We start from the raw sequence: 20,765 nt of genomic DNA on the forward strand, positions 1-20,765 counted from the left end.
TCTAAATATTTACATAAACAAAATCATTCACTGAGTGACTTTTTTGATCAGCTTCTTCAGCCAAAATTTAAGTTTCCTCACATTGTAGCATTAGAGTTGTAATCCTTTTCACAGCTGAATAGTATGCTGTGGTATAAACATACCACATTTTGCTTCTGATTTTTTGTTGGTGGACATTTATTTGGTGTGTTTCCAGATTTTAGTTATTGTGAATGCTGATATGAACACATGTATACATGTTTTTGTTTGAATACCTCTGTTATTTTTTTTTGTGTATATAGCTTGGAGTGGATTTTTGGGGTTCTATGGTAATTTTCTGTTTACCTTTTGCAGAACCACCAAACTATTTTTCACAGCAGCTGCAGCATTTTTCTTTCGCATATTCCCACTTCCATTTCAACAATTGTTAGCTCTTTTTTTTCAATTATAATTGGTGTGAAGAGGTAATTTACTGTAGTTTTGACTTGCATTTCCCCTAGGTTAAAGTGTGCAGGAGGCATAAGTGTTGGAGGAGCAAGAGGAAGGCTGAGGACAGCCATGTGGAGAGGATAAGCAAGCTCCAGGGGAGACAGTGGCTGTGGCAAACTCTGCCCGGTCTCAGCTCCAGCAGCGAATGGAAAGTGAGCCCATGATTGTATCGTGGATTTTCTCACAATCTAGCTATTTCAGCAAGGAGAGTGTGTGATTTGGGGTACTGCACCCCTCTTCTCATAAGTCCCCTATAATTCAGTCTTCACTAGGCACCTGCCTGGAGCCAACCTGGTCTCTGCTCCCAGACAAAGGAGACCCTCATGCCCTGGGATCCTGATCCTGGTGGTCCCTAATGGACACAGGCCTGGAAGGAGGAGCACAGCCCATATGTGCTACAACAAAGACTATAAAGTACAGAAGTGGACACTATATTTAGCCCAGTCACCCCAGGCCACATGAACCAGGCTCACCACTCATGGGCCTCGGCCTCCCCCTTTGAGAAAGGAACTGCCACAACCATTAATCTCAACAGCCTTTCCAGGATTTAATAGGTCAAACAACTTGGAATTCTGCTGATTTTAAATGCTGCTGTCATTCCAGATCTCACACAACCCTAGTGCCAGACACTGGAGTCAGAGTCTGCAGGTTGCGTTCTCCTGCTGGTGTGGGAAAACGTGCCAACTCAGTCTCCACTTGTGGCTGGTACACAGAGTGCTTGACCACCAACATTTAATTATTTCCACTTTTACCTCTAAGGATTAACAAAGTGTGTCTGTGGTGTAAGCTGTCACTAACTTCCCTTCCTGTGGTCCTTACAGAGACTACCACAAAATACATGTCACTCTCAAAAACAAGCTTCTGTCAATTTGGTTAGCTCTGGGTTGACTTTTAGAAAAACTGTGTCCTCAGAAAGCAACTTCCTTTGGCTCCAAACCTAGAAGAGTACAACGAGCATTAAGATGGCCTTGAGCTTAGACCCAGAAAAGTTCTGTGTGCAAGGCTTACTCCTCCCTTCTTCAAAAAAGAGTGATGACCTAATACACTAGCCAGGTGCCCAGTGCCTCATGTAACCCAAAACTTCAACATAATATTAACCTTAACCCAGCCCCTACCCCTAATCCTAACCAAGAACCCCTCAAACTAACAGCAACCCTAAGCTACAAAGTTGACCCCATCTTCAACACTGTGCCTAGCCACTCACCAAAACCTAAAACCCAAAACAAATCCCAATTCTAAATCCTAAATCTGACAGCTAAACCTGAATTTGACCCTGACCCTGAAATAACCCTAACACAAGGGTAACGCAAACATTACAGAAACCTGAACTTAAGATCTAAGCCTAAAACCTTAACCCTAAACAACACACAAAAAAAACCCAAACAAAAAACCCTATCTCCATCCCTTCAATGCTAATGCTAACCCTAACACTAACAACAACCGCTATATCTAACCCTAAATTCTAGCTCCTAAACTTACTTTCTGAACAGGAACATAACATTCACATTAAGTCTAACACTAACCCCTAACACAAACGCTAAATCTCTTATTACAACCCTAACCCTACACCTAAATGACACCTAAACCTAGCTCTTACAAACAGACAGAAACATGTCAAAAAGTGAGATGGGCCTAGCTTCCATATCATATGTCTTTCTTCTATGATGGATACATTTTCTCTCGGACAGAGGACTCCGTGTTCTTCAGGTTTGAGACTCAGACTTGCACTCCTTGTTCCTCAGCTTGCAGGCAGCCTACTGTGATCATGTACATAAGTACTTATAATCTCCCTTACATATTTATATATACATATACATATACACAAACACACACACATATATATATGCAAATATAAAAATACATAAAGAGATGGCAAATTAAACAGTTTGTAATTATTCTCAAAAAGCATTTTTTTTTATTATACTTTAAGTTTTAGGGTACATGTGCACAAAGTGCAGGTCAGTTCTCCCCACTCCCCCTACCCCAAAACAGGCTCCAGTGTCTGATGTTTCCCATCCTGTGTCCATGTGTTCTCATTGTTCAATTCCCACTTATGAGTGAGAACATGCAGTGTTTGTTTTTTTGTCCCTGAGATAGTTTGCTGAGAATGATGGTTTCCAGCTTCATCCATGTCCCTACAAAGGACATGAACTCATCATTTTTTATGGCTGCATAGTATTCTATGCCATATATGTGCCACATTTTCTTAATCCAGTCTATCGTTGCTGGACATTCGGCTTGGATCCAAGTCTTTGCTGTTGTGAATAGTGCCGCAATAAACATACGTGTGCATGTGTCTTTATAGCAGCATGATTTATAATCCTTTGGGTATATACCCAGTAATGGGATTGTTGGGTTAAATAGTATTTCTAGTTCTAGATCCCTGAGGAATCCCCACACTGACTTCCACAGTGGTTGAATTAGGTTACAGTCCCACCAACTGTGTAAAAGTTTTCCTATTTCTCCATATCCTCTCCAGCACCTGTTGGTTCCTGACTTGTTAATGATAACCATTCTAACTGGTGTGAGATAGTATCTCATTGTGGTTTTGATTTGTATTTCTCTGATGACCAGTGATGATGAGCATTTTTTCATCTGTCTTTTGGCTGCATAAATGTCTTCTTTCGGGAAGTGTCTGTTCATATCCTTTGCCCACTTTTTGATTTTTTTTTCTTGTAAATTTGGTGGAGCTCTTTGTAGATTCCGGATATTAGTCTTTGTCAGATGAGTAGATTGCAAAATTTTTCTCCCATTCTTAGGTTGCCTGTTCACTCTGATGGTAGTTTATTTTGCTGTGCAGAGGCTCTTTAGTTTAATTAGATCCCATTTGTCAATTTTGTCTTTTGTTGCCATTGCTTTTGGTATTATAGCCAGGAAACACTTGCCTATGTCTATATCCTGAATTGTGTACTCCAGGAATTCCTCCAGGGTTTTTATGGCTTAAGGTCTAATATTTAAGTATTTAATCCATCTTGAATTAATTTTTGTATAAGGTGTAAGGAAGGGATCCAGTTACAGCTTTCTACATGTGGCTAGCCATTTATCCCAGCACCATTTATTAAATAGGGAACAGTTTCCCCATTTCTTGTTTTTGTCAGGTTTGTCAAAGATCAGATGGTTTTACATGTGTGGCATTATTTCTGGATCTCTGTTCTGTTCCACTTATCTACATCTCTGTTTTGGTACCAGTCCCATGCTGTTTTTGTTACTGTAGCCTTGTATTATTATTTGAAGTTACGTACTGTGATGCCTCCAGATTTGTTCTTTTGGCTTAGGATTGTCTTGGCAATGCGGGCTCTTTTTTGGTTCCATGTGAACTTTAAAATCGTATTTTTTCCAATTCTGTGAAGAAAGTCATTGGCAGCTTCATGGGGATAGCATTGAATCTATAAATTACCTTGGGCTGTATGGCCATTTTCATGACACTGATTCTTCTTACCTATGAGCACGGAAACTTCTTCCATTTGTTAGTATCCTCTTTTATTTCTTTGAGCAGTGGCTTGCAGTTCTCCTAGGAGATGTTCTTCATGTTCCTTGTAAGTTGGATTCCTAGATATTTTATTCTCTTTTGTAATTTTATTTTATTTTGTTAATATCATTATACTTTAAGTTTAAGGGTACCTGTGCACAATGTGCAGGTTTGTTACATATGTACCCATGTGCCATGTTGTTGTGCTGCACCCATTAACTTGTCATTTAGTATTAGGTATATCTCCTAATGCTATCCCTCCCCCCTATCCCCTTCTCCACCCCACAACAGTCCCCGGAGTGTGAAGTTCCTCTTCATGTGTCCATGTGTTCTCATTGTTCAATTCCCACCTATGAGTTAGAACACGTAGTGTGTCATTTTTTCTCCTTGCGATAGTTTACTGAGAATGATGATTTCCAGTTTCATCCATGTGCCTACAAAGGACATGAGCTCATCATTTTTTATGGCTGCATGACATTCCATGGTGTATATGTGCCACATTTTCTTAATCTAGTCTATCATTGTTTGACATTTGGGTTGGTTCCAAGTCTTTGCTATTGTGAATAGTGCCACAATAAACATAGGTGTGCATGTGTCTTTATATCAGCATGATTTACACTTTTTTGGGTATATACCAAGTAATGAGATGGCTTGGTCCAATGTTATTTCTAGTTCTAGATCCCTGAGGAATCACCACACTGACTTCCACAATGGTTGAACTAGTTTACAGTCCCACCAACACTGTAAAAAAGTGTGCTTATTTCTCCACATCCTCTCCAGCACCTGCTGTTTCCTGACCTTTTAATGATCACCATTCTAACTGGTGTGAGATGGTATCTCATTGTGGTTTTGATTTGCTTTTCTCTGATGGTTGGTGATGGTGAGCATGTTTTCATGTGTTTTTTGGCTGCATAAAAGTCTTCTTTTGAGAAATGTCTGTTCATGTCCTTCACACATATTTTGATGGGGTTGTTTGTTATTTTCCTGTGAATTTGTTCGAGTTCATTGTAGATTCTGGATATTAGCCCTTTGTCAGATGAGTAGGTTGTGAAAATTTTCTCCCATTTTGTAGGTTCTGTGTTTACTCTGATGGTAGTTGCATTTGCTGTGCAGCTCCTTAGTTTAATTAGATCCCATTTGTCAATTTTGGCTTTTGTTGCTGTTGCTTTTAGTGTTTTAGACATGAAGTCCTTGCCCATGACTATGTCCTGAATGGTGTTGCCTAGGTTTTCTTCTAGGGTTTTTATGGTTTTAGGTCTAACGTTTAAGTCTTTAATCCATCTGGAATTAATTTTTGTATAAGGTTAACAAAAAGATCCAGTTTCAGCTTTCTACCTATGACTAGCCAGTTTTCCCAGCACCATTTATTAAATAGGGAATCCTTTCCCTATTGTTTGTTTTTCTCAGATTTCTCAAAGATCAGATAGTTGTAGATATTCAGCATTATTTCTGAGGGCTCTACTCTGTTCCATTGATCTATCTCTCTGTTTTGGTACCAGTATCATGCTGTTTTGTAGTATAGTTTGAAGTCAGGTAGCATGATGCCTCCAGCTTTGTACTTTTGGCTTAGGATGGATTTGGAGATGCTGGCTCATTTTTGGTTCCATATGGACTTTAAAGTAGTTTTTTTTCCAATTCTGTGAAGAAAGTCATTGGCAGCTTGATGGGGATGGCACTGAATCTATAAATTACCTTAGGCAGCATAGCTTTTGTCACAATATTGATTCTTCCTACCCATGAGCATGGAATTATCTTCCATTTGTTTGTAACCTCTTTTATATCATTGAGCAGTTGTTTGTAGTTCTCCTTGAAGAGATCCTTCACATCCCTTGTAAGTTGGATTCCTAGGTATTTTATTCTCTTTGAAGCAACTGTGAATGGGAGTTCACTCATGATTTGGCTCTCTGTTTGTCTGTTATTGGTGTACAAGAATGCTTGTGATTTTTGTACATTGATTTTTTATCTGAGACTTTACTGAAGTTTCTTATCAGCTTAAGGAGATTTTGGCTGAGACAAAGGGGTTTTCTAGATATAAAATCATGTAATCTGCAAACAGGGACAATTTGACTTCCTCTTTTCCTAGTTAAATACCCTTTATTTCCTTTTCCTGCCTAATTGCCCTGACCAGAACGTCCAACACTATGTTGAAAAGGAGTGGTGAGAGAGGACATCTGTGTCTTGTGCCAGTTTTCAAAGGGAATGCTTCCAGTTTTTGCCCATTCAGTATGATATCGACTGTGGGTTTATCATAGATGGCTCTTATTATTTTGAGATGTGTCCCATCAATACCTAATTTATTGAGAGTTTGTAGCATGAAGTGCTGTTGAATTTTGTCAAAGGCCTTTTCTGCATCTATTGAGATAATCCTGTGGTTATTGTCTCTGGTTCTGTTTTTATGCTGGATTACATTTATTGATTTGTGTATGTTGAACCAGGCTTGCATCCTATGGATGAAGCCCACTTGATCATGTTGGATAAGCTTTTTGATGTGCTGTTGGATTCTGTTTGCCAGTATTTTATTGAGGATTTTTGCGTCAATGTTCATCATGGATTATGGTCTAAAATTCTCTTTTTCGTTTGTGTCTCTGCCAGGATTTGCTGTCAGGATGACGCTGGCCTCATAAAATGAGTTAGGGAGGACTCCCTCTTTTTCTATTGATTGGAAAAGTTTCAGAAGAAATGGTACCAGTTCCTCCTTGTACCTCTGGTAGAATTCGGCTGTGAATCCATCTTGTCCTGCACTCTTTTTTGTTGGCAAGCTATTGATTATTGCCACAATTTCAGAGCCTGTTATTGGTCTATTCAGAGGTGCAACATCTTCCTGGATTAGTCTTCGGAGGGTGAATGTGTCAAGGAATTTATCCATTTCTTCTAGATTTTCTAGTTTATTTGCATAGAGGTGTTTGCAGTATTCTCTGATGATAGCTTGTATTTCTGTGGGATCACTGGTGATATCCCCTTTATCAATTTTTATTGCATCTATTTGATTCTTCTCTCTTTTCTTCTTTATTAGCCTCACTTGTGGTCGATCAATTTTGTTGATGTTTTCAAAAAACCAGCTCCTGGATTTATTAATTTCTTGAAGGGTTTTTTGTGTCTCTATTTCCTTCAGTTCTGCTCTGGTTTTAGTTATTTCTTCCCTTCTGCTAGTTTTTGAATCTATTTGCTCTTGATTTTCTAATTCTTTTAATTGAGATGCTAGGACGTCAATTTTGGATCTTTCCTGCTTTCTCTTTTGGGCATTTAGTGTTATAAATTTCCCTCTGCACAATGCTTTGAATGTGTCCCAGATATTCTGGTATGTCATTTCCCTGATCTCCTTGGTTTCAAAGAACATCTTTATTTCTGACTTCATTTCATTATTTACCCAGTAGTCATTCAGGAACAGGTTGCTCAGTTTCCGTGTAGTGGAGCGGTTTTGAGTGAATTTCCTAATCCTGAGTTCTAGTTTGATTTCACTGCGCTCTGAGAGACAGTTTGTTATAATTTCTCTTCTTTTACATTTGCTGAGGAGAGCTTTACTTCCAACTATGTGGTCAATTTTGGAGTAGGTGTCATGTTCTGCCAAAAAAAAAAGTACATTCTGTTAATTTGGGATGGAGAGTTCTGTAGATGTCTATTAGGTCTGCTTGGTGCAGAGCTGAGTTCAATTCCTGGGTATCCTTGTGAACATTTTGTCTCGTTGATCTGTCTAATGTTGACAGTGGGGTGTTACAGTCTCCCATTATTATTGTGTGGGAGTCTAAGTCTCTTTGTAGGTCACTCAGGACTTGCTTTATGAATCTGGGTGCTCCTGTATTGGGTGCTTATATATTTAGGATAGTTAGCTCTTCTTGTTGATTTGATCCCTTTACCATTATGTAATGGCCTCATCTCTTTTGATCTTTGTTCATTTAAAGTCTATTTTATCAGAGACTAGGATTGCAACCCCTGCCTTTTTTTGTCTTCCATTTGCTTGGATGATCTTCATCCCTTTATTCTGAGCCTATCTGTATCTCTGCACGTGAGATGGCTTTCCTGAATACAGCACACTGATGGGTCTTGACTCTTTATCCAATTTGCCCATCTGTGTCTATTAATTGGAGCATTTAGCCCATTTACATTTAAAGTTAATATTGTTATGTGTAAAGTTGATCCTGTCATTATGATTTTAGCTGGTTATTTTGCTCATTATTGATGCAGTTTCTTCCTAGCCTCAATGGTCTTTACAATTTGGCATGTTTTTCAGTGGCTGGTACCTGTTGTCCCTTTCCATGTTTAGCACTTCCTTCAGGAGCTCTTTTAGGGCAGGCCTGGTGGTGACAAAATATCTGAGTTTTTGCTTGTCTGTAAAGAATTTTATTTCTCCTTCACCTATGAATCTTAGTTTGGCTGGATATAAAATTCTGGGTGGAAAATTCTTTTCTTTAAGAATGTTAAATATTGGCCCCCTCTCTCTTCTCGCTTGTATACTTGCTGCTGAGAGATCCGCTGTTAGTCTGATGGGCTTCCCTTTGTGTGTAACCCGACCTGTCTCTCTGGCTGCCCTTAACATTTTTTCCTTCATTTCAACTTTGGTGCATCTATTTTATTCTCTTTGAAGCAATTGAGAATGGGATTTCACTCATGATTTGGCTCTCTGTTTGTCTGTTATTGGTTTTTAAGTATGCCTGTGAGTTTTGCACTTTGATTTTGTATCTGAGACTTTGCTGAATTTGCCTTTCAGCTTAAGGCGATTTTCAGCTGAGATGATGGGGACAGATGATATACAATCTTATCATCTGCAAACAGGGACAGTTTGACTTCCTCTTTTCCTAGTTCAATACCCTTTATCTCCTTCTTCTGTCCAATTACCCTGGCCAGAACTCCAACACTATGTTGAATAGGAGTGGTGAGAGAGGGCATCCCTGTCTTGTGCCAGTTTTCAAAGGGAATGCTTCCAGTTTTTGCCCATTCTGTATGATATTGGCTGTGGGTTTGTCATAGATAGCTTTTATTATTTTGAGATACTTCCCATCAATACCTAATTTACTGAGAGTCTTTAGCATGAAGCATTGATGAATTTTGTCAGAGGCCTTTCCTTCATCTATTGAGATAATCATGTGATTTCTGTCGTTGCTTCTGTTTATATGCTGGATTACATTTATTGATTTGTGTATGTTGAACCAGCCTTGCATCCCAGGGATAAAGCCCACTTGATCATGGTGGATAAGCTTTTTGATGTGCTCTGGATTCTCTTTGTCCGTATTTGGTTGAGGATTTTTGCATAGATGTTCATCAGTGATACTGGTCTAAATTTCACTTTTTTTTGTTGTGTCTCTGTCAGGCTTCAGTATCAGGATGATGCTGGACTCATAAAATGACTTAGAGGATTCTCTCTTTTTCTATTGATTGGAATAGTTTCAGAAGGAAAGGTATCAGCTCTTCCTTGTACCTCCGGTAGAATTCGGCTGTGAATACATCTGGTCCTGGAATTTTTTTGGTTGGATCGCTATTAATTATTTCCTCAATTTCAGAGCCTGTTGTTGGTCTATTCAGAAGTGCAACTTCTTCCTGGTTTAGACTTGGGAGGTTGTATGTGTTGAGGAATTTATCCATTTCTTCTGGATTTTCAAGTTTATTTGCATAGAGGTGTTTATAGTACTCTTGGATGGTACTTTGTATTTCTGTGGGATCAGTAGTCATATTCCCTTTACATTTTTTGTTGCCTCTATTTGATTCTTCTGTCTTTTCTTCTGTATTAGTCTTGCTAATTGTCTGCCAATTTTGCTGATCTTTTCAAAAAGCAGCTCCTGGATGAACTGATTTTTGGAAGGGTTTTTAGTATCTCATCTCCTTCAGTTCTGCTCTGATCATAGTTATTTCTTGCCTTCTGCTATCTTTTGAATGTGTTTAGTATTGCTTCTTTAGTTCTTTTAATTTTGATATTAGGATGCCAATTTCAAATGTTTACTGCTTTCTTTTGTGGGAATTTAGTGCTATAAATTTCCCTCTACACACTGCTTTGAATGTGTCCCAGATATTCTGGTATGTTGTGTCCCTGATCTCATTGGTTTCAAAGAACATCTTTATTTCTGCCTTCATTTTGCTATGTACCCAGTAGTCATTCAGGAACAGGTTGCTCAGTTTCCATGTAGTGGAGCAGTTTTGAGTGAATTTCCTAATCCTGAGCTCTAGTTTGATTGCACTGTGCTCTGAGAGACACTTTGTTATAATTTCTGTTCTTTTACATGTGCTGAGGAGTGCTTTAATTCCAACTATGTGGTAAATTTTGGAATAGGTGTGATTTGTGGTGCTAAAAAATGTATATTCTGTTGATTTGGGAGGTAGAATTCCATAGATGTCTATGAGGTCCGCTTGGAGCAGAGCTGAGTTCAATTCCTGGATGTCCTTGTGAACTTTTTGTCACATTGATCTGTCTAATGTTGACAGTGTGGTGTTACAGTGTCCCATTATTATTGTGTGGGAATCTAAGTCTCTTTGTAGGTCACTCAGGACTTGCTTTATGAATCTGGGTGCTCCCGTATTGGGTGCACATATATTTAGATTAGTTAGCTCTTCTTGTTGAATGGATCCCTTTACCATTATATAATGGCCTTCTTTGTCTCTTTTGATCTTTGTTCGTTAAAAGTCTGTTTAATCAGAGACTAGGATTGCAACCCCTGCCTTTTTTTGTCTTCCATTTGCTTGGTAGATCTTCCTCCATCCCTTTATTTTGAGCTTATTTGTGTCTTTGCATGTGAGATGGGTTTCCTGAATACAGCACACTGATGGTCTTGACTCTTTATCCAATTTGCCCATCTGTGTCTTTTAATTGGAGCATTCAGCCCATTTACATTTGAGGTTAATATTGTTATGTGTGAATATGATTTTGTCACTATGATGTTAGCTGATTATTTTGCTCATTAGTTGATGCAGTTTCTTCCTAGCCTCAAAGGTCTTCAGATTTGGCATGTTATGGCAGTGGCTGGTACTGGTTGTTCCTTTCCATGTTTAGCTCTTCCTTCAGGAGCTCTTTTAGGGCAGGCCTGATGATGACAAAATGTCCCAGCGTTTGCTTGTTGGTAAAGGATTTTGTTTCTCCTTCACTTATGAAGTTTGGTTGGCTGGATATAAAATTCTAGGTTGAAAATTATTTTCTTTAAGAATGTTTAATATTAGCACACACTCTCTTCTGGCTTGTACACTTTCTGCTGAGAGATTAGCTATTAGTCTGATGGGCTTCCCTTTGTGTGTAACCCGACCTTTCTCTCTGGCTGCGCTTAACATTTTTTCCCTTCATTTCAACTTTGGCGAATCTGACAATTTTGTGTCTTGGAGTTGCTCTTCTCAAGGAGTATCTTTGTGGCATTCTCTGTATTTCCTGAATTGGAATGTTGGAATGCTTTGTTAGATTGGGGAAGTTCTCCTGGATAATATCCTGTGGAGTGTTTTCCATCTTGGTTCCATTCTCCCTGTCACTTTCAGGTACACCAATCAGACATAGTTCTGGTCTTCTCACATAGTCCATATTTCTTGGAGCCTTTGTTCACTTCTTTTTATTCTTTTTTCTCTAAACTTCTCTTATCACTTCATTTCATTCATTTGATCTTCCATCACTGATACCCTTTCTTCCAGTTGATTGAATCAGCTACTGAGGCTTATGCCTTTCTCAAGTAGTTCTTGTGCCTTGGTTTTCATCTCCATCACATCCTTTAAGGACTTCTCTGCATTGGTTATTCTGGTTACCCATTCCTCTAATTATTTCCAAGGTTTTTAACTTCTTTGTCATGGGTTTCAACTTCCTCCTTTAGCTCAGAGTAGTTTGATCATCTGAAGCCTTCTTCGCTCAACTCATCAAAGCCATTCTCCATCCAGGTTTGTTCCATTGCTGGTGAGGAGTTGTGTTGCTTTGGAGGAGGAGAAGTGTTCTGATTTTTAGAGCTTCTAGATTTTCTGCTCTATTTTGTCCCCACCTTTGTGGTTTTATCTACCATTGTTCTTTGATGATGGTGACGTACAGGTGGGGTTTTGGTGTGGATATCCTTTCTGTTTGTTAGTTTTCCTTCTAACAGTCAGGACCCTCAACCACAGGTCTTTGGAGTTTGCTGGAGGTCCACTCCAGACCCTGTTACCCTAGGTATCAGCAGCAGAGGCCAAAGAACAGAAGATATTGGTGAACAGCAAATGTTGCTGCCTGATTGTTCCTCTGGAAGTTTTGTCTCAGGGGATTACCCAAACTTGTGAGGTGTCTTTCTGCCCCTAATGATGGGTGCCTCCCAGTTAGGCTACTTGGGGATTCAGGACCCACCTGAGGAGACAGTCTGTCTGATCTCAGATATCCAGCGGTGTGCTGGGAGAACCACTACTCTCTTCCATGCTGTCAGACAGGTACATTTAAGTCTGCAGAGGTTTCTGCTGCCTTTTGTTTGGTTATGCTCTGCCCCCACAGGTAGAGTCTACAGAGGTAGGCAGGCCTCCGATCTTCCAAGCACCTTCCTTTACCTGCTCAAGCCTCAGCAATTGTGGGTGCCCCTACCTCTGTCTCACTGCCACCTTGCAGTTTGATCTCAGACTGCTATTCTAGCAATGAGTGAGGCTGTGTGACCAAAGAACCCTCCAACCCATTCACAGGATACAATCTCCTGGTGTGCCATTTGCTAAGACTGTTGGAAAAGTGCAGTATAAGGGTGGGAGTGACCTGATCTTTCAAGTGCCATCTGTCACACCTTTCTTTGACTAGGAAAGGGAATTCCCTGACCCCTTTTGCTTCCTGGATGAGGTGATGTCTCACCTTGCTTTGAGTCATACTCGGTGCACTGCACCCACTGTCCTGCACCCACTTGATAACACTACCCAGTGAGATGAACCCAGTACCTCAGTTAGAAGTGGAGAAGTCACCTGTCTTCTTCCTTCAGGTCTTGAGCTCATCACTATCCATAGGACACAACCAAAATGCATTCTTTGAATAAATACTAAAGGTGTAAGCCTTCTTTTAATAAGTCAGCTTGTTTGATGGTGACATTGTAAACTAATTCCATACAAAAAATCCTGACATATATACACATGTGCATATGAGCTTCAGTGGTCCATACCCATCTGTGTAAAAAAAAAAAAAAAAAAAAAAAAAAACTCTTAAAGTACTTATTTTTCTATTTACTTACTTCCAAGGCTCTAGAACATATATCAGAGGAATTATTTAACAAATGGTTACCAATTAGTAAATACCCTTCATTTCTTTAAAAACAAAGGTGTATTATGTCTTCTTAGAAAAGGACAATTTAAACTTTCAGAAATATTTAGTAAATACTGGTTCTGTAATTATTGTAAAATGTACCCATGAACATCAGGTTCAAATTTAAGTAATCTAAAAAGCCTAACTTGCTCAGTGAAAAAACTGTTACAGGTAATAATGGTAATAGAAACAGTAATAATAATAAAACAGTGCCAGCACTTGGAAAAATCAGGTCAATCACAGGCTTCAATAAATATTCGTCTTTGACTACAAGATTTACCTGAACAACTTTGTTTCTACAAATAGTGCCAGCTTCTGTACACCACTTAATGTCTGCCAATGCCTCAATTTCACACTCTCTGCATTGTTCCAAGAATGTGTCTAAACAACAGAGCTCTCCTGTAGTATATTAAGCAAAACAAATTAATCTTGCCTTTTCCTTTTATGTATTCAATGGCATTTTATCAATCTTGGACAAAAAGTGAGCCCTATATGGGTAGGAGTTCTGCCAAGTGGAGAAGGCTCTAGCATCAACAAAAGAGCCTACAGCTCAGGTGCTAAGTGAGAACTAAGGAAGTAGTGTAAATGTAGATAATTACCATGTTGCTGCTACTTGCTCACCTTCTGAAACAAATTTTTGATTCAAATGAAAAAGATTTTCCGTTGTAGAATTTCATCTCCTTTTGGATTTATCTTAACATTTTTAGAAATTGTTCCTATTACATCGATTTCCTCATTCATTGATTTTTATTTTCTCTTACTGTCTAATATGCATTTATTATGAATGCATTATTTTATTACATTCAAACAAGGCAGAGAACAAATAATTCTAATCATAGATGTCCACTATGCAAACGTCTAACAATTTTTTTTTTAAATGTGGGAGATAATTGAGCATTGGTTCTACTAAACAACTTTAGCACAATTGAAAATCCTCTAACCCCAGCTATTAGCCTTGAAAATTTTGCTTTCATTTGGCTCACTTATTGTAATATCCTAGGATCATTATTGACTATGTTATGACTGGGATCATTCATGACTATATTATGGATACACATTGTGCTTTCTGAATGTTGACTTTTCTCCCTTGGTACCTCCAAAACAGAGGCAGACAAAGGTTTTATTTTTTGAAATTCATGTTTTACAAAAATATTGAAAAAGTAATTGGAAGGAAAAACAGATAAATAGAAAATATATTGTTTAATTTCTAATCATTGATTAACTGAACTGGCCTTATTTTACTAATGTTTACCCTAAGTTGAATCAATGGAAATTATATACACTTTTTCAAATCCTTCTGCTTTATGGAAACCAAAGTTGGAGTTAAGAAATCTTCAAAATATAATATCAAAAGGTTATAAATATGAGCTTCTAAAAATAATTTTCTCGACAGATGTTTCAACACTGTTAACTTCTCAAAGGTGCCTGACATTCAATATTTTAGGATATTTAGCAGCTTTTCTAACTTCTCAGCAGCAGATGCTAGTAAGAACCTTACCAATACCACTTTCAGTCATGAACCAGTGTTAGAGTGAAATCTAAAGTAAAATCTGCAGACCTATAAAAACCCCAGACAGTCACATGGACTGTCTGTTACCTCTATGAGCTCATCCTCTATAACTTTTCCCCATCTACAGTCTGCTGCAGACACAGGTAGCTGGCTTTTTAAAAACAATTTATACAGTCTGCCACCAAGAATCATTGTACTTATTGATCTTGCTGCATGCTTACATTATTTTCTTATTATTTTCTTTAAATCTTTTTATGAAAGTCACTTTGTAAGCCACTTACTGTATATTTCTTTTACAAAAATCAAAATGTACTTTATAACAGAGAATCTTACATCATACATTTTCTACAAAATTGATAATTTCACTTAAAAAAAAACAAAAACTTTCTAAAATAACCACTAAAACAAAATTCTAACATCTAGGATTCAAAATTGGAAGTGTAATGGTCACTTTAAGTATTTTAAACAAGAGACAAAACATGAACCTCATAAATAACCATAAACTCTGAAATTAGAAAACACTCAGTTATTCATAGACAAAATAAAAGCAAAACTGCAGGGATGGCAGTTTCAAAAACATTCCCAAAAAGGGATTCAAACCATCAAAAACAGTCTGGACCCTGAAAATCAAGAGTATATGTCAACCAAGTAAACATTTAATCCAGAAAGACAATTGTAAAATGGAAAAGTTCCTTCTTTTTTCTTTAAGGATTGTCATATCACCTCCTAGGCACAGATGAAACCTTCAGAATTGAAATCCACACTGTCAAAATGAGGACTTGATTCCTGCTACTGGAAAAAGCAAAGAAAACCTTAAGTGCTAAATTGTTGTTGTTGTTGTTGTTTTTCTGAATCTTCCTAAAGGACATATGAAAATTTGGTAAAATGAACATTTATTTCTCCTTGGCCTAACTCAGAAGTCACTCTTGGTTGGAAATTCCAGGAATTGGTCACAAACATTTAAGTTGCTGAGTACAAAAAATACTGTTATTTTTTACACTAGGCTAAGGATAAACAGGAACAAAGGTTAGAGAGATTAGCATTTGTAAAAAATCGGCATATTCAAAAGAATTTTAATATACTGAAGCACCTAGAAAATCATGCATATGCTTACAACAGTAACATTCTAAAAGAAATGTAAAACAATATACATTAACCCTCAAGTATATCTGTAGCTTCAGAGTGAGAAGAAAGTGAATGTTAGGAGAGCAATATAAACAATCCCCCTGAGAGTTAAAGGAGAGTGTTAACACATACCCTGTATTTAAAAGTGATAATTTTCATATTGCTCTTATTCAAAGTGCTAATGGAATGCAAGCTAAGCTTTTAATAACTAATACATTGCATTTCAGAAATAAAAAAAGCATTCAGAGTTAGCACGTTATGACATTTCAAATACACAGATAACTTTCAGTGTTAGCACATTATGACATTTCAAATATAGTTTTCTGAAAAGCAAAAACAGAAAAACAAATAGAAAGTTATGAACAATGTAAACTAAATGCAGGAATTAAATGTGTCCCAAATTTTATAGACAAAGAACTAAAAACAGCAGTCTTAAGTAGGGCTAAAGAGAAATGATAGACAAATGATGAAAGAATAACGTGAGAGCATCAGTGAGACAAATTATAAAAGAACCTGTAAAAAAAATGGGATAACTACTGAAGTAAAGTCTATAATAAAGGGATTTAACAGCACATTTAAGCATGTAAATATTCGTTCAATCTGAAGGAATAAAAACTAAAATAACCCAGTCTGAGGAGTAAAATTTTTTTTAAAAAGTAAAAAAAAAAAATAAAGAGCAAATAGAACACCATGAGGTATACCGGTATATGCAATATGGGCATCTTATAAATAAACCATACCAGAAGCCAAAAATTTGTAAGACAAAAATGGCTGCACATTTCCTGAACTTAAAAAATCTGAATCAAAAAGATGAAAGAGGACAAAAGTCTTTAACCACAATATAGTCAACGATAGCCACATCAGGAAACATTATAGGCAATCAAGATCCAATACAAAGAAAATTGTAAAAGCAGATAGGGAATAGAAATTTGCTAGGTACAAGAAGATCTTCATTAAAATTAACAAATGATTGTTCAGCTGAAACCATGAAGTCAGAAGGTGGTGGGATATCCAAGTTTTAACAGAAAAATGCTATCAAACCTGAAATGTATGAATGGTAAAATGAAATTCAAGCAAACCTATCTAGATAAAGAAAAGCTAAAGGAAATTGTGACTACACCTTCTCTATAAGAAAAATGCTATTATTATTTCAACCCTGGCAAACTTAACTGTTAATGAACAGTCTGTGTGCACAGATATAATCACAGACAGTAATATAAATTGAGAAGGATGGAAAACTATAAGAGCAGCATATTTTTATATTGTTGACCTTAAACAATAAATTATTCACACAAGTTAGTTTTGTTCATAGTGGGCTATTTTAAGTTTTCAATAATAATTGAAATCCCAAATACACCTAATTGTAATATAAAAAATACAACAGAAGGTTTTAAAAAATTAGCCAAATTTTTTAAACGAGCAAAAAATAAATTCAGGATCAAGCAGAAGAAAAAGCATATGGAAAACAAGTAAGTCAATGTCAGAATATGTAACATTTTACTTGTAAGAACTGTAAATATGAGCTCTTGCTTAAAAAGGCACACATTGTTGCAAGTGTACACTTAAACGAAGGAGTCACATTTGTGACTTCTATGCGAGACATACTTTAGGTGTAAAGACAAGTAGGCCAAAGTAAAATGATAGTAGATTCTGGGAAAGTTATGCAATGTACAACGGATCACTGTATATCCGTCTGTTCAACTATACAATAGGTGCAGTGGAAGGATTAATATGATGTAATTACTATAGAATTCTGAGTCTACTTGAAGTTTTACAGCTTCCAAAAAAAGATTTACAAAGTAAATAAAAATTAAATTTTGTCAACTTTGTAGCCCAGATCAACAGCAGCTACTTATTCGTTAATAACCACCACGCTGGGATGCTGCCTTGCATATATTTCTGGAGAAGCTTACAAGAGCCATGGTAAAGAGAAGGGACCCTGTCCTCCAAATCTCAGGACTCACTTGGCGATTGCTGCTTCTGCTTATGGAGGTCCCGACAGAGGTAAATAGTCATTGTTTTATTCCCTAAACGTTATGCAGGCTCTTTGTCCCTCTGTGCAACCAAACTTCAGTAGACTTAAAAAGCAAAAATATTTTTTTCCTGATTGTACTTCTTTTCCTCTGAAGACATTTGTAGAACAAAACTTTCAAAATTAATCATATATATGGTTAATCATATATATTAATCATATATAATCATATATTATATAATATATAATATATCATTAATTAATATATAATTAATATATAATATATAATATATAATTATAAATATTACATATTATGTAATATTGATATTACATAATATACATAACAATATAGATAATATATAATGTAATATTACACATAATGTATAATATTATATGTATATACACATATATTATACATATAATATTATATGTATATGTTATAAATATGTTATTCTACATATGCTATTGTACATATAATATTATATGTACATATACATAAGGTATATGTATAATAATATACATAATATACATAACAATATACATAATATACATAATATAATATTATGTAATATTATATAATATGTAAAATGTAATATAATATGTAATATTATATAGTATGTAAAATGTAATACAATATGTAATATATAATATGTAATATATAATATAATATATAATATCATATATTATAAATTCTAATATAGAATACATATTGTATATAATATCATATATTATATATGATATTATATATAATATGTATCATATATAATATATAGTGCATATCATATATTATATATTATATATAATATATCTGTTATACTATATAATCATATATACAAATCATATATCAATCATATATACACATACATGTGTGCATACATATATATATATATATAAAATGAAATGTGGTTTTAACGATATGTGTCCCAAAACAATGTGCCTCCAAAAAGACCCAAGAAGAAGCTCAGTACAGCTTATTTACAAAAAGGAAAGAGCCTATGTAATGAATAAACAAAACTCTACCAAACATAGAAGTAGAAAATCTTATTGTCAAAGTTACAGCACTTTAAATTTTAAATGCTCTTTTTCAGCACCGGTAAAATCACAAACCACAGAGTGAAATAGGAAAGTATGTCTCATTTTAAGAACAACAACAAAAAAATTACGAAAAAATAACCTTCTTTTGACAGCCCTAATGGCAGCCTTACTAAAATGTAATATTTAAAATTTAGCTACTTAATAAGCTAATAGAATAAACAAAGAAGCACAAACAATTATGAACAAAAATTATTAATCCAAAGAGTAAAATTATTTTAAAACCTAAAAATGTCTAGAGATAAACTGTACAGTGAAATAGACAAATATGGCTCATTTGAAGAATTAAAAAGAAATTATGATCTGAAACTTTTTTCAGACATCACAAATGGTGGTCTTACTAAAACATAATATTTAAAATTAAGATTCAGAGTCAGCTAATAGAAGAAACAAAAGAAGCACAAAAAATTGTGAACAAAAATTAATAAAAAAAGTAAAATTATTTTAAAACCTAAAAAAGTCTAGGGATAAAAAGAAAAAAAATATTCACTACAGATATTTAAAAGCAGACTTGAGCTGGGGGAAGAACACACTATCAGCAAATCAAAGAAACGGTGTTGATATTATTAAGTTAGGAAATGATAGAAAAAAAGTAAAGTAATGAGAACAAAGCCTAAAATACTGTGAAACACTATCAAGCAACCTTATTATGCATACTGGAAGTTCAAAGGGTGAGAAAAAGAATGAGGAAGACTATTTAGAAACAATAATGGTAAAGAATGTCAAACGCAACAAACTCCAAGTAAGAGAAACTCAAAGAAACAAACTCAAATTATATGATAATTAAACTCTTCGAAAGAAAGACAGAGAAAATCTTGAAAGCAACAAAAGAAGTGACTAGTAATGTTCCAAGAACCCTCAAAATTAATCAGCAATCTTATCTGAAAACTCAGAGGAGAGACAGCAATAGATTAACATATTCCAAATGATGTAAGAAAAAACTTTTGAACAGAAATCTTATGTACAAAACATTGTCCCTTATAAGTGACGGAGAAATCATGACATTTCCAGATAAAAGCTGGGATATTTTACCAGTAGACTATCTTTTTTAAATATGTCTTATGGGATACTTCACGGTAAAATGAACAGACAATAAAGAGCAGTATGAATGAATATATATTATGGTAAAGATAAATATATAAGATATTATAAAACATAAAGAATAACCGTGCACACCTCCACAATTTGTTTCCCAAGCAATTTAAAACACAAATATATTGCATAAAAATACTATCACTAACTTATGTTTTTGACATACAATGCATAAAGGTATGATTTTGAGAACTCAAGAAGGAAATCATAGGGGTGAACTATACAGAGTTAAGGGATTTGTGTGTTATTGAAAGTAAGCTAGTATAACTTTAAAAGTGGAATAACTTTATAATATTCAATGTAATCACAGTATCAATGACAATTAAAAAAGAAAAAGAATAACAGGCAAGTATAAATCTTTCTGTACCACACCAGAGAGTAGGAGATGTGGATTTAGCTACTCTCACTTGAGGCTTCCAAGCTAGCTATCATGTACCATAAGACAAAGCCCAAGCTTTTCCACCAGGGCGTAAGTGTGGAGACCCTAAAGCACACGGCATAGCTGCTATTTCAAACAATTTTCACTATACCAGTGGTGAAGAAATAGAATAGGCTCATCCATATGCAGAACCTGGTGAAGAACTGGAGGCAGAAAGAAGTGACTATGTGGAGATACAAATGAAACAAATTTGGCACAGGAACTGCTCCAATCCTGTATCTTTCTTCACGGCTTTCCAGGACTTTGAAGTTGAAACTATTGTTGACAAAAGACAAGGCAAAAATGGAAAGACAGAGGCCAGGCACAGTGGCTCACATCTGTAATCTCAACACATTGCAAGGCTGGGGCGGGCAGATCACGAGTTCAGGAGATGGAGGCCATCCTGGCTAATACAGCGAAAACCTG

Source organism: Pongo abelii, chromosome Y, assembly GCF_028885655.2.
Source record: "Pongo abelii isolate AG06213 chromosome Y, NHGRI_mPonAbe1-v2.0_pri, whole genome shotgun sequence".
In the NCBI taxonomy this organism is placed as follows: domain Eukaryota; kingdom Metazoa; phylum Chordata; class Mammalia; order Primates; family Hominidae; genus Pongo; species Pongo abelii.